We start from the raw sequence: 14887 nt of genomic DNA, 5'->3' as shown, positions 1-14887 counted from the left end.
GCATTTGCTATTTACATGGCAGACTTTGTAAGGGGGAAAAACTGAATGCTTTAATGAATGCGTGTGATTAAAGAAGGAGCCTCCTCCATTTGGCCTCTTTACTTTCTCTTTATTTTACACTTTACTTTCATGGATAAGGAAACGGTACGCACTCTACTGAAGACATCAAATACCCTACATATTTAATTTTATTTGTTAAGCGCAAAGATTTGTTTCAAAACTATTTCAAAATTAAGTTCTAATTTTCAGCAAACGGATAAATTATCAATAACACTGTTTCCTCTAGGATTTTTTCCAGCTGTGGTGGCAGGCCTTTTACACAAATCTACCAACTACCTATGGCTTTATTTCAATGACAAATAAAGAAATGTCATGAGTGCAGTATTAAAGATGGGATCGCATTTATGTAATACAAGCATGCAAATGTATTTACCTGTGCACCGATTTCCTTTGTTTGTGCACAAAACTTCTTGCGCCCCCTCAAATATACGCTGCTCAAGTGCAGATCTTCTTGTGTGCTCTCAAATAAACGCTGCTGAAGTGTGATTTAGTGTGTTTATGTAACAAATATGTCTCCAACATTTGTTAGATTTGCTAGGAACATTTATGAATGTCTCCAGTAGACCTACGGGGCGGCATTAATGCGTCTAAAAGAAAAGTGAAACGGCTATAAACTCCAGCAAGATTAAGTCATTGTACGCAGAACAATAGGTCTTTATCTATAAATAAAGTAAAATTATGGAAACTGTGTTCATTTTAACGGAAACCGACATCGCGTTTGCTAGCCTCACGCATCACGCACCTGTCAGTCAGTCAGTCAGTCAGCATGTCACCAGGGTTAAACAAATGATGCACAGCCCGACGATTACAGAAAACTTTGAGCTATAATGATTTACTTACCTTTTATTATGTTTTGGAGCGCTATTAAGAAACCACAACAACAAAAATGACAGAATATTTTGAATGATAAGCTGTAATGTAGCCATGGCGGTATGAATTTTGGTGTGGCGCCCCACCATAGAAGAATGAATAAAGCGGAAACCATGAATAATAACAAAGTGTGGTCAAAAAATCGAGCTATACACGCGTTCTATTCTTATTCCCTATATGGTACTTCATACATCTCAGGTGGGCAAATCAAAACTTGTTTTTATTAAAACAAATATAAATATGCTTAAATAAATATAACAATATATGCTAAAATAAATATTACTTCTAACAATAATCACAACATGATACAAATGCAGATTGTCATGAATAAACTAAAAAACAACAACAAGGCTTGGAGGCAATGGTTTTCATATTTATGTAGAAAATACATGGTTTCCACTATATTCATACTTCCATGGCGGGGCGCCACGCCAAAATTGATCCCGTCATGGTTACATTATAGCTTTTCATTCACAACATTCAGTCCTGTTTTTTTATTTTTAATAGCGGGTAATAAATCGCACCAAAATGTATTAAAAGGTAAGTGAATTATAATAGCGAAACATTTTCTGTAACCGCAGTAGTGCAGTGCGTCATTTGCTTAACCCTTTAAGGTGCTGACTGACTGACTGGCTGACTGACAGATGCGTGAGGCCAGCAAACAGGACGTATAGCCATTTCACTATACTGTAGGACGCTCTGTAGGTTTATTGCAGACATTCATAAATATTTCTAGCAAATCTAATAAATGTTGGAGACATACTTGTTACATAAACGCACTAAAACGCACTTCAGCAGCGTTTATTTTAGAGCGCAGAAGCAAATCTGTGCTTAAGCAGCGTATATTTGAGGAGGCATGCAAGAAGTTTTGTGCACGAGCAGAGGAAATCGGCGTGCAAGCAAAGAGATTCGCATGCTGTAGGCCAGGGGTGTCAAACTCAGTTCCAAAAGGGCCGAAGCCCTGCACATTTTAGTTCCAACCCTGCTACAACACACTTACCTGTAGGTTTCAAACAAGCCTGAAGGACTCAATTAGTTTGATCAGGTGTGTTTAATTAGGGTTGGAACTAAACTGCGCAGAGCTGCGGCCCTTTTGGAACTGAGTTTGACACCAGTGCTGCAGGCTATTACATAAATGCGATCTCGACTTGTAATACTGCGCTCGTGACATTTGTCATTGAAATAACACCACAGGTAATTGGTAGATCGGTGTAAAAAAGGCCTGCCGCCACAGCTTGAGAAAATCCTAGAGGAAACACTGAAATAATCATTTTTGTAACATTTTAATCCTTTGATTTTTTTTATATGTAAAGATGTTTGTGTATTGCTGTCCATCCTGTGTGTATTAGCATGTGTACACGTTTTGGACCAACATAGGCGCATAACTACTGCTCTGCGCTGGACTTTAGACCTTTAGACCTAGCTTTTAGTTGGTAAACCGCTTTGTCTATTTCAGTTCCTCAAATTAGCAACGCGCCAACAATTCGCCTTAATACACTTCCTTTTTAGCCTGGAACACCCATGAGTCCACAAAGTGACACAAATGTATTTGCTATTTAAATAACGTGAAGCACAACATGAAAATTAGGGTGGCGCTAGTCTGAAAATAGCAACAAATCGCGGCAAACACGTCTTATACCTTATTGCGCCTGGTGTATGATAGGGCCCTAAATGTGAAAACACAATCTGATATTTAATAAATACTATTTTATAATAATGCTAATATAAAACTAGTAGGCAAACACTACTTCTGAATGACCACAAACATCTACAAACACCCTTATTATACCTTCCACACCCAGCAACACATACATGCATGCATGTGTGTAATGTTTACATAATGTTAAATCTTTGTGCATGTATGTGGATGGGGAAAACACAGCACAACACCACAGACTACTAATGCTCTGGTCATTCTCATGATATGAGTCACCAGGGCAAATTTGTGGTGAATAGACAAAGTACACACACAAAAGGTCCTCTTGATATATGCGAGTCAAATTTGCCTTGGGATAAACATGTTGGTATGCCATACAAAGTAAGTTTCATAGAATTCAAAGGGGTCATTTGCTTGCTTCTTTTTAATTTATGCATGTTTGAAAAGTTGAGTATAAATACCAGTACTTTAGTGCAGGTTTTCTAATCTAAATGTTTGATTTTTGTTTAGTTCACAAAGCCAGACTTGTCTAAAGCTTGACTGAGGTATGTGGGCAAGCAAGCATGCACAACTTGTCTGAAGACATGCTGGTGTTTAGGGGAAAATGAATTCCTGTGGTTTTGCATCCTCCCATTTGTACACACTACAAAAACTCCTCCAGGAACTGCCTTGCTTTCTAGGTTGTGATTATAAAGTATACCTCAAGTTATTTACATAACTGCTAATTAGCCATAATGTGTTGAACATACAAGCGTACATTCATATTTTATACAAGTTGTTAATCTGACAAAAGTCAGATGTATTTGTACATTGAGCAATCATAAGCTTCCACTTATTGTCTGTTTTAGCCCTTCCATGGTGTCTGTCTTTGCTAATCAATGCAATGTCCAGAGAACCACAAATACCACTGACTACTCTTGCTCCAGCTTTGATACAAGTTTATTCATTCATTCATTTTCTTTTTTCGGCTTAGTCCCTTTATTAATCTGGGGACATAAAAACCCCCAAAAGTGAGCCATACTAAACAAAACCGCACCATACAATACAGTACAAACATCCTTTTAGTTCCACATTATATTTTGATATGTGCAGTGTATTGAAAGTCCTGTACCAAAACGCTTGGGTATGATTAAGCTAAAAACAAAATCAAAAAGACAATCGCATGACGTAAATACTACAATAGACATGATACAGACTAGATTGAGTATTATTATTTTATTATATTTTATTTTAAAAAATTGCAAAAAGTATAATAAAAGACGCTAATATTAAAAGAAAATTACATTTATTAGTATAACACAAATGATCTAATAATATTTAGTTTAAAATATTAGCTCTGATTAAAGGGAACTTGCACTTTTTATTGATATGCTTTTTAGTAATGATATGCTGTCTATCTTTTAAAATAAGTCCCTTTTTAGGGTTCAAGCTCTTTTACAAAGCCCGATTAAAGCACTTTCCAGGTGAATTTAATTTTTCACACACACACACACGACAAAGTTTTTTGTCATGAAAACAGCTCAGCATAACTTTACAAAAATAAACAGATTGTCTTCATTATATGTAATAAAGTGTGAGCTGTTTGTAGTGTTTCTAATTAGGGCTGGGTGATAATTCAATAACGATAATTTTATCAATAAATATTTTTTCGATAAAGCGATAATGACAGTTGGATAAGTGCTTGATAATGTTTATGCACAACGCGTAATGCTGCACAGGCATCTTGCAGCATGTACTTTTGGATGCCGCACATAGTTAGTATTAGTTTACAGCCACACAGTGTCAGTTGCACTTGAAGGAGTAAAAAAAAGCAAGATCCCAGTCACAGACATTGTTGACGAGAAATGTCACTAAACTTCAATAGACGAGAGCTAATTTGCTTTTTGCAATCTTACACAGAACAAAGCAACGTGCACTGCAAACTGTGCAGACAAATTGTGCCATCAAAACAGGCAACACCACAAGCTTGTTTCATCATTAAAAATAATGCCACCCGTCCACAACTACACAGCAAAGCCTCATGTCATCATTTTCGAAAACTGTGCCTTTCAAGAAAACCCCCTAAAAAGATATAGCTATATAACAGACCACACAATCTCAAGAAACAGCTGGAAACTACAGGCTGCATTATTTAAGGGCATTTGTTACAACATTACTTGATAGGATCTTTTGTTGTCAAGCTTATGTTTCCTTTTTAATATTAAGATATTTTCTTAGAAAGCTGAATGAGGTGGTCTCAGCTCGATTGAAACGAACTCTGGAGCGATCGATTGTAGTGAGAAAGCAAAACGTATCTGAGCCCGGCTATATCACAGTGCATTATTGATATGTAATAGGCATATCCAGCTATAAGAAGAGAGAATTATGAGTAGGGTGAGATGTCATTCCTACCGGTAAATGTGCGTTTCATGTTAAATTCAAAGGTAAAAGCATGGTGATGTATTAACAAGAGCTGTTTATCCGTTAGGAACTGCATTCTTGCTAGAGTCTGAGAGAGTCTTACCTTTAATTTATATCCGGTGATGTTGTCTATGGGCGTCGCCTTTCAAAATTAACCACAGCTTTCCGCTTATAATGTTGCTCATTGCCATTAATTAAAATAAGGACGCATGACAGCTGAGCGGCACCAAATAAACCATGAAACTCTGACCAATGCAAGGAGACTTAACTCACACCTGACTAGTTTTAGCTCTTTTGGTCTGTTTAGAAACTTTTTTCGATGTGAAAGCGAACCGCACCAAGAACAAAGAGCAACATTGTAACAATTTTAATCCCTGTTTCGGAACCACCGAATCGATTCACAGGTGTGAAAGCACCCATAGACTCTCCAGCGTGTCGTGGGTCTTCCTTAAGGTCTCCTACTGGTAGGACATGCCTGGAACACCTCCCCAGGTAGGCGTACTGGAGGCATCTAAAACAAATGCCCGAGCCACCTCAGCTGACTTCTCTTGTGGATGAGTTCCTCCCTGGTGACAGAGCTGCTCACCTTTTCTATTAGGGTGCTCACTGCCACTCCCAAAATGACCTAAAGTTCAAGACCATAGGTGAGAGTAGTAACATAAACTGACCAGTAAATCGAGAGTTTTATCTTTCAAATCATCTCCTTCTTTACCAGAGATACATCAACCGCATTACTGTTGCCGCTGCACCGATCCGGCTGTCAATCTCACGCTCCATCCTTCCCTCACTCGTAAACAAAACCCCAAGATACTTGAACTCCTACACCTGGGGTAAGGACTTTCCTCCAACCTGGAGATGGCAAACCATTTTTTTTTTTTCGGTGGAGCACCATGGCCTTGGAGGTGCTATTTCTCATCACAGCCGCGTCACACATGCAACGTCACACCCCTCGTCTGAACTCACCATGGGTGAGATGGGAAAATGAAAGGACAGATGCTCAATCAAGACAATAATCTTTAAAATAATGACATATTAAATATGCAGCAAATATAATCACAGACGTTTGTGATACAACAACATTGGATCATTAAGCTCAGTTTCCACAGAGTGAAACATCATCCATCTGCACAACATTTGTGTAAGATGTGCACGAACAAAAAATATATACACTTTATATATTTTTCTTTGAAAAATTATCTTTTTGTTGCTCTTGAAATTTAGTTTGGTATAATTTATCTTAATTTTATTGTATTTTCTGCAGGTCAGTTTTCAACAAAATAAACAAGGAGAACAAAAAACAACTGAGGTGCTTTAAAACAAGTCCGCTATATGCTTCAGCACCAAAACAAACCCTTAAGCTGTTTTCACAATTTCAATTTAACGTTTAATCAAGCGGTTTGAATGAGCCAGGACAGTCTTTACAAACTATTCGCAGCACTGATAATATTCTTAAATTACCTTGGAAGAATAAACTCGTTCGGAAGGATGAGAGAACTCTTGTTGTGTGAATGGGGAGGCTTCTCGCATGTCTCGCCATGATGCGCGATTTTTAAAATGAGTCTGCATAGGCCCATTTGTGCCAGTATGTTAGATAAAATACGGAAATAACAGAGATCTGTGCATAACAGGGTTTTATGCGTCCCACAATATGCAATGTCAGGAAAGTGACACCATAAGGTAAGGTAAACTGCACACACTTGATTATAATGCATAAAGTCGTGGACGCATCTCACAGTGCAAAACATAATTTAACCTTAAAATGCCCATGCTTATTTAGTCATTGATAAGGTATATTGATTACAGGGTTATAAACAATCAATCAATTAATCGTTAGCATCTCTAAATAAAATATATGAAAGAATATTTCACCCTAAATTCACCATTAAAAGGATAGTTCATCCAAAACTGAAAATTCTGTCACCATTAACCCACCTTTTACTTGTTCCAAACCTGTTTTGCTTTTTTCTGATGTTGAACAATAATAAACAATAGCTTGTAAAGTAATGTCTTTGGTTGTTGAAAACCTGAACAGTAAATGCTAAAAAGATAGTTCTTTTGTTTATTTTTTTATTTTATTATTAGAGAGCTAAAACATTTTACAAGATGTGTTAAATCAGCTGCACAAAGGAACTGGCATGCTGAAGAACCTTTAAAATCGATATATAAAAAAATATGACTAGGGATGTAACGATTCACCCGACTCATGATTCGATACGATTCACGACACTAATCTTATGGTTTAGTCACCATTTGTAAACAAAATTATCTGAAACAAATTTAATGTGAAGAGCCCTTTCATTTTTTTTAAATGCTGCACTGTTTTGCTAATTATATTTTGGAGAGGAAAGCCTTTCTTAAACCAGAGAAGAGTGCATGTAGAGGTTTCTCTCAAGGTTTTTTTTAATTCTTCACTTTCGCCAATTGGTGAAGTTTTTTTCCTCGCCGCTGTCGCCACTGGCTTGCAAAGTTTGTTATCCCTAGAGCTGCACATCAATGGATTTGCTCCTCAAGAGTTTGGACTCTCAGTACTGAACATTAAACCACACTGAACTGAGTGAAACTGAACTCAAACTCTGAAAACTGAACTGACACTGTTTCAATTTACTATAATCTTCTATGTGAAGCTGCTTTGACATAATCTACATTGTAAAAGCGCTATAGAAATAAAGGTAAATTTAATTGAATGTACAGAGGTGGTCAATAACCCCCTCTGCTCCAGAGGACTGGTCACTGGCATAAATAACTGATTCTAAAATTACTAATTATATAGTAGGATATAGAGACAGGAGTTGAACCTGATTATGAAGGAGAATAATTAATATTACTTGTATAAATAATTAGTATAAGTATCAGTGTGATACACTTAAGAAAATAAATTTTTAAATACTCAATTATAATAAACAAATTATTAAAATATGCATAAACCAATTTGAAAAGGAGAGGGTAAATATAATTAAATACTTGAAAATTCTTGATTTTTTTTTTCATTTCGCCCAGCCCTATTTCTAAATATTGGTTGCAATGTGCATATTTATAGAATGGTCCTGCACTTGATTCCATTATAGAATTTCCAACAAATGTGTTTCAGTAAATGTTTTGAGCAGCTGCAACAGGCTGAGCTCTCTTGAAACTTTTCATGTGTGACATTGAAAATGTCTTGTATGGTGAGTTTGAATAACCTATGATGTAAACATACAAGTTGCCCACGCAGTACAATCAGATTTAGCTGTAGGTCCAAACAAAAGAAAAAAAGTCAAACGGGAACTGACATTGTTCATACTGACTTTTTTTTTTTGGTATATGAACAGAACGTGGGTTTAAGTATTGCATGCACAAAGACGCACAAAATATGATGTCTGTCCCTGTATAAAAGTCAATCATTAACACCACACACTGTTACATGGGTGGGGGTGTAGACTGACTGTAATGTGGGACTAAGGGCACAGAGGCATATCAAAGATACACTTATGACAAATACAAACTCATTACAGGCCAGATTAAAAAGTGTAAAGGTCGTTAGACTCACATGAACAGTTATTGTGGGAAAAAGTCAAACAGAAAAGTGCAGCTGACATCAGTGACTTTATAAATGAAAAGAAAAAACCTTAAGGTGTTTGTAATGAGCTTCAGTCACATGACTTATAAGCATGATCTTAAGGGGAAAATGAAAGTTAACTACTGTATATTAACCATATTGGATATTACTACACAACATTTTGGAATAAGTTTGTGTCAGACCAAAAACAAACCCAAAAGGCAATGGTCACAAACTCAAATCCTGGAGGGCCGCAGCTCTGCTTAGTTTAGTTCCAACCACCTCCAACTCACCCCTGCTTAACAGTCTCTTGTCTTGAACCCCTTGATTATGAGTTGGTGTTTAAGACTACAAGAGTGATGACTTGATTAGTTGGATGAGCTGTGTTTGATTAGGGTTGGAGCAAACTGTGCAGAGCTGCAGCCCTCCAGGAATCGAGTTTGAGACCTATGCAACAAGGAGTCAATCTGACACTCAACTCTTTGAAAAGTCTTAAGTATTGTGTTGTAATAAGATATAAAGCAATTTGTTCAAGCATAAAATTGGGCAAGAGTACATTTGGGGAAACCTATTAAAAAATTCACAAGCCACACAAGTCATTTCAAACTCATATAAAACCACCTAGCATATCTCAGCAGCATTATGAAAGTCCTAACCCTAGTGATCATAACAACACTGTAATGGGGAACAACATTTGAAAATCTTCCTCATTGTCTAAATTAAGGTACTAAAAGCTAAATAAAATGGGAGGTGAAAAGCACAAAAAACTGTTTATCTGAATTTATGCTGCAACATCAAGTACAAAAGAAAGGGAGAAGGAATAGTTCACTAAAAAAATAAAAACCACTTTCATCTTTCACTGCCTATACTTGTTCCAAATCTGTATGCATTTCTTTCTTCTGATTAACACAAAAGAAGATTTTTAGAGCATATGTAACCAAACACTTATTGGACTTGTTGATTTCCCTAGTATTGTTTCTGCTTCTATGGAAGTCAAACATCAAGTCAAGACAAGTCTTTTTCATTTTAACAGCAATTTTACAATGAAGATTATGTCAAAAGCAGCTTGTGTTAGAATGCTGGTGTAGTTCTAGTTAAATGACAACTGATTCAGTTTAATTTAATACAAATTTCACTGTTTGAAGTTTGGTTCAGTTTAATTTATTCATTCATTCGTTCATTTTCTTGTCTCTTTATTAATCCGGGGTCGCCACAGCGGAATGAACCGCCAACTTATCCAGCTAGATTTTATGCAACGGATGCCCTTCCAGCCACAACCCAAATCTGGGAAACATCCACACACACTCATACACTACGGACAATTTAGCCTACCCAATTTACATGTACCGCATGTCTTTGGACTGTGGGGGAAAACGGAGCAACCAGAAGAAACCCACGCGAACGCAGGGAGAACATGCAAACTCCACACAGAAACGGCAACTGAGCAAAGGCTCGAACCAGCGACCCAGCGGCCTTCTTGCTGTGAGGCGACAGCACTACAGACAGCACTGCTTATACCCAGTTTAAATCAGTGAAGTGTAATTCCAAAATTACTGTTGAAGGGTGCTTTTACACTTGGTTCAATTGCCTGGACCAAACCTAGGTCTGATTGCCCCCCTTGCCATCTTCTTAACTGGTTTGTGTTCACACTAGGCAAGGGACAGTATTAAGCAGGTCGCACACCAGAAGCACTCGGCAACGCACAGCATCGCACCACGCTGCGCCATGCATGTCAGAATTTTAAACATAGATTTTTATCAGGTAGGGCTGGGCGATTTAGCAAAAAAAAAAAATCTTAGTTTTTTATAAAGTTTGACCGATTCATGATTTCGATCTTTTTTTTTATTATTGTGTTAATAGTCTTCTCAAAACATTACAACAACATGACTGAAGTAACATTCTCTTTAAAAGTAACTTGAAGAAAAGGACTGAACATGGAAACTGTAAAGCCTAATTTAACCCAATGTGTTGTGTTGTGGACGTATAGCAGGAGCAAATAAAAGCACCAGATGTGTGTCTAATATAAAATAATATATTTAATCTATTTTTCTTTTTTCCCCCTTTTAAATACCAACCATTTGATGCGCTTTGCTCCACTCTCTGTATTATGCTGCCTGATCTGTCTGGTTTTCAACTAGGTCCGCGAAATGACGTCATGGGGACGGGTACTTTCATTTTCACTGCTACAGTCCCTCACTTCTACTCATGTTCAAACCAAAAGATCGGGGCGGTTTGGCTTTTACGTCCTTTATACATGTTGAGATCGAGTTTATCGACTTGATTAGGGAATGTCTTGACAATCCACACAGACGTGCAACAAGTAAAATCCTACATGACTTCACACTTTAACAGGCAGTCAAGCAGGTCGCACACCAGAAGTGCCGCGCCGCAACATGACCGTTTAAACTATCACACACCAAACGCGCACATTCGCATGATATTTAACATGAAACTAATCTGATGGCGCTCTGTGGGCCGGCTGAAATATGAACTGCTTCGTGAATCGTGGCTGGGCGGCGCCGGTGTGTGTATAGAACCTGTTTAGAGTTCTAAAATCCATGGCGCTGCGTGGTGCTGCGCGGCAGAGAGGCGCTTCTAGTGTGCTTCCTGCTTCATACAGAGAGTGAATCAAAGCGCATTGGTGCCATTATAATTGTATTAAATATATATACATATTTTTTAATCGTGATTTCTTGATTTGATTCAAAATTAAATCGTCTTAAAACGTAAATTCGAATTAATCGAAAAAAATCTGAAAAATCGCCCAGTCCTACTATCAGGGTACACACACTGGCGCCGCAAGTCGGTGGCACCCAGCCACGACTCAGAACACTGTTCATATTTCTGCCACGCCACAGAGCGCCATCTGATTAGTTTCATTTTAAATAGCATGCGAATGCGCATGTCTGGTGTGTGATACTTTAAACTGGCATGTGCGCGCCTTGTCGCGGCGCTGAGCAGTGCAGCGCCCTTTAGACATGGGCCGGTTTAAGATTCTGACGGTATGATAATCTTGGATAAAAATATCCCGGTTTCACGGTATTGTGATTCCAGCTCTAAAATATATTCTTTTTTTAATGAATGGTATAAAACTAAAACATTTTTCCTTTTAAATATAATATATATATTATTTTGAGAAACATTTAAATTATTTTGGAACATTAATCATGTCAAGCTAAATGAATAATTGACTTCTGATGTCTTCATTTGTTTCAAAAACCGATTTTTTTTAACTATTTAAAACAGCATCTTTGGATATTTTTTCTGCTAAAGATACTGTTGTCCTAAAAAAAAAAAAAAACATGATTAAAACAATCTTACACATACCTTTAGGAACGGTACAGCGGAAATTTTTGACGGTTTTAAAACCTTGACTTTTCTAAACCACAGAAAACAATTATTGTCCCATGCCTGGACGGTATAAGATTCTGAGGATATAATAACCTTGGATAAAATTTCATTCTATCACAGTATTGTGATTACTGCTCTAAAATGTATTCTTATTATATTCCGAGTTAAAAACAACTTCAGTTAGCTTTCACTTTCCTTGTATAGAAAAAAATGCTGCTGTAGCTAGTCTCTGACTTTCTGCCTTCGGGACAAAAACTGAACAGAATGAAGGTCACTAATTTACATATTAAGGATTTTGCGAGAAACTTTGCCTTTTGTCAAAAAATTAAACCACTTTTATAGCAGATAGTAAAGGTGCTGACAATAAAAATAAAAAATATCGTAATTTGATGTTTTTAATTGTATCAAATAAGCAACAATAAACTACAAAAATCGAGGGTTAGGGAGTGTGTGAATTATGCAACACAACAACACACAATATTTGCAGTCGTGACGGACACTTGTACACGATGCGGGTCCCCTTGTTGTTGCCACAGCAACACAATGACTCTGACCAAACCAATCAGTCAAATAGTAAATTGACTTGCACAACTTCTTAAAACTTTTATAACAAACTGCAAAGTTGCCTAGGCCGAAAATGAACAAGAATAAATATTTTATTAAGGGTAAATTAAAACAAAACTGCGTAATAGGCTCACAGATGAGTCATTTAACCCATGGTGAGGACAGGAAATAGTTTTAAAGAGTTTCTAAGGCGACATTAAACTCAAAAGAAATAAACTTATCGGCTATGATCGGGATTTAAGACTGATATAACGTTAAACATACGGCTATATTCATTCATAAGACCGGATGTATATTAGTGGACATATTTTACGACACATGTGCCGAAATCATCGCAGTTATAATTCTTCTCTTACAAAAGCTCTTGTTTGATCATCCAAACATTTACATTATATTACTAGAAACGAAGTCAGTGCCTACCACAGTCGCCAGGTTCAGAGTGACAGCGTGGCGCGGCGGCTCTGTCGTCGTGTCACTGGCGGTCCACTTAAAAAAGACGCCTTATCAGCACATTTATACTTTGGACAAAGCGACTGTCGTCGGGTTCACCATCTCTCTTCTCCTACCTGCCAGGTCTTAAGTAACTTCGCTTCTAGGAAGTGTATATCACATACGAAATGTTCGTGACGCACCGCTGTAATCCGAGAAAGAAGCGCAAGGTGGAAGAGAAACCATAGGTTTTATATTCACGACTTCCAGCTCAGGTTTGAACCTCGAACCGTGTTTTGAGTTCCGCGGTGAGGTGAGTAGTCGTAGGCGGGGCATCCGATGATTGATGTTTAGGAAACCAATGAAATTCCACCGCAGAGCCAATCAAGATATGGCATTTTAAAACAAAACAGAACAGAAACTATTATGTAATTCTGGTACACACAGGTAATCACTTCATCTATCTATCTATCTATCTATCTATCTATCTATCTATCTATCTATCTATCTATCTATCTATCTATCTATCTATCTATCTGTCTGTCTGTCTGTCTGTCTGTCTGTCTGTCTGTCTGTCTGTCTGTCTGTCTGTCTGTCTGTCTGTCTGTCTGTCTGTCTAATCTATATATCTATCCATCTCTAAATTAATTAAACTGAATCATTTACTAGCTTGGAATAATCACCTTATATCCATCTGAATTGTGAGGACTGCATTTGAAGAGGGAATCCCATCTACAGCATATCAGCACGATGCTATGGTATGATTAATTCATGTTAGACAAATGTGCTTCTTTGCATATTAGCCCAGGGTTGCCTTAACAACGAAGGCTTTAGTTCATGCCAACACCCATCTACTAGAAAGGGAATCCTCCCTTCAATGGAATGTACCAAACCAGTCAACCTGATTCAGGTACAGTATGTTTTAAATAAGAACCACACAGACAAGACAAACAATCACACAACTCGAGCACATCACTGAAGTGTTATAGACGTCATGTTGTCAGCTCTGGGAAAACTCTGAGCAGTGAAACCAGTGTTTTCCCATGACGGTGGGCAAGTAGAGAATACGGAAAATATGACACATTGGTTTCACTGATATGTCATTTCCCCGTTTCTCTATGCTAATGATATGTTATTGTAGAAGTTTAAGCAATTTTAATTAAATAGGTCTAATTCAGAATATTAATTACATTTCCTACTGCAAATACATCCCTGCTTTGTTTTTATTAAGTGGTTGACACAAATTCACTGTTTCATTAAAAGTCATAACATAAAAGTTTCATTTAAAAAGTAACGCTAAACACATAGGCTACAATTCATCAACAACTTAGTGATAGGCTAATTTGCATAGCAAATGTGTGACATTTTATAAGATCGTTAAATAACATATAGGTAAAACAATACACACTGTAGGTATATACAAAATTAAAAACCATAGGGTATACACATTTTATAAACATACAAAGCAGTCAATGAAAATTCTCATCCATTTCTTATTTTGAACATGTAACTTAAAGAGTGAACGGGTGTTAGTAACCCTGAACTATTACAAAGGAAACAGCGTACTCTGGGGGTCAAGTGGAGAATTGATAGATGCAGTAGTGAAAAGGGAGAGTTCACCCAAAATGAAAATTACCTCATTTACTATCCCTCATGGTTTTTTTTAAACCATTATGAGTTTTTTTTTACTTTTGTTGAACACAAATGAAGATATTTTAAAGAGTATTGGGATCCATCAACTTTCTATAGTAGGAAAAAATGGGTCCCAGCATTCTTCAAAATATCTTCTTTTGCATTCAACAGTGTGTTAAAACTCAAATAGGTCACTTGAACAAGTGAAGGGTAAATAAATGATGACAGAATAAAATTTTTTGGATGAACTGTCCTTACGGCATGGGATAGTAGACCCAAAAATGAAAACTGGTTTCATCTACTCACCCTCCATTTGTTCCAATTTGTATTATTATTGGATACCAAAAGCTTCCATGGATGCCTGTGGCTACCTGTTTACAGCATTCTTC

General features: G+C 37.1%; 1 protein-coding gene across 5 annotated transcripts in view; it reads right to left on the bottom strand.

Moving 5' to 3' along the window:
• Positions 1 to 13689, bottom strand: part of osbpl3a (oxysterol binding protein-like 3a) — a 44818-nt gene extending 31129 nt beyond the window's left edge. For 2 of the 5 annotated variants that reach the window (XM_073930785.1, XM_073930788.1), the window contains exons 1-2: positions 13004 to 13152; positions 12858 to 12923 (exon numbers count right to left, since the gene is read on the bottom strand). The gene's annotated coding sequence lies outside the window, so the exon portion shown is untranslated. 5 annotated transcript variants of the gene reach the window in all.
• Between the last annotated feature and the right edge of the window lie 1198 nt (positions 13690 to 14887).

This window comes from Danio rerio, chromosome 19 (assembly GCF_049306965.1).
Source record: "Danio rerio strain Tuebingen ecotype United States chromosome 19, GRCz12tu, whole genome shotgun sequence".
NCBI classification, from domain to species: domain Eukaryota; kingdom Metazoa; phylum Chordata; class Actinopteri; order Cypriniformes; family Danionidae; genus Danio; species Danio rerio.
Note: the sequence above shows the minus strand (reverse complement) of the source record. Positions and strands in the feature narration are given on the sequence as shown.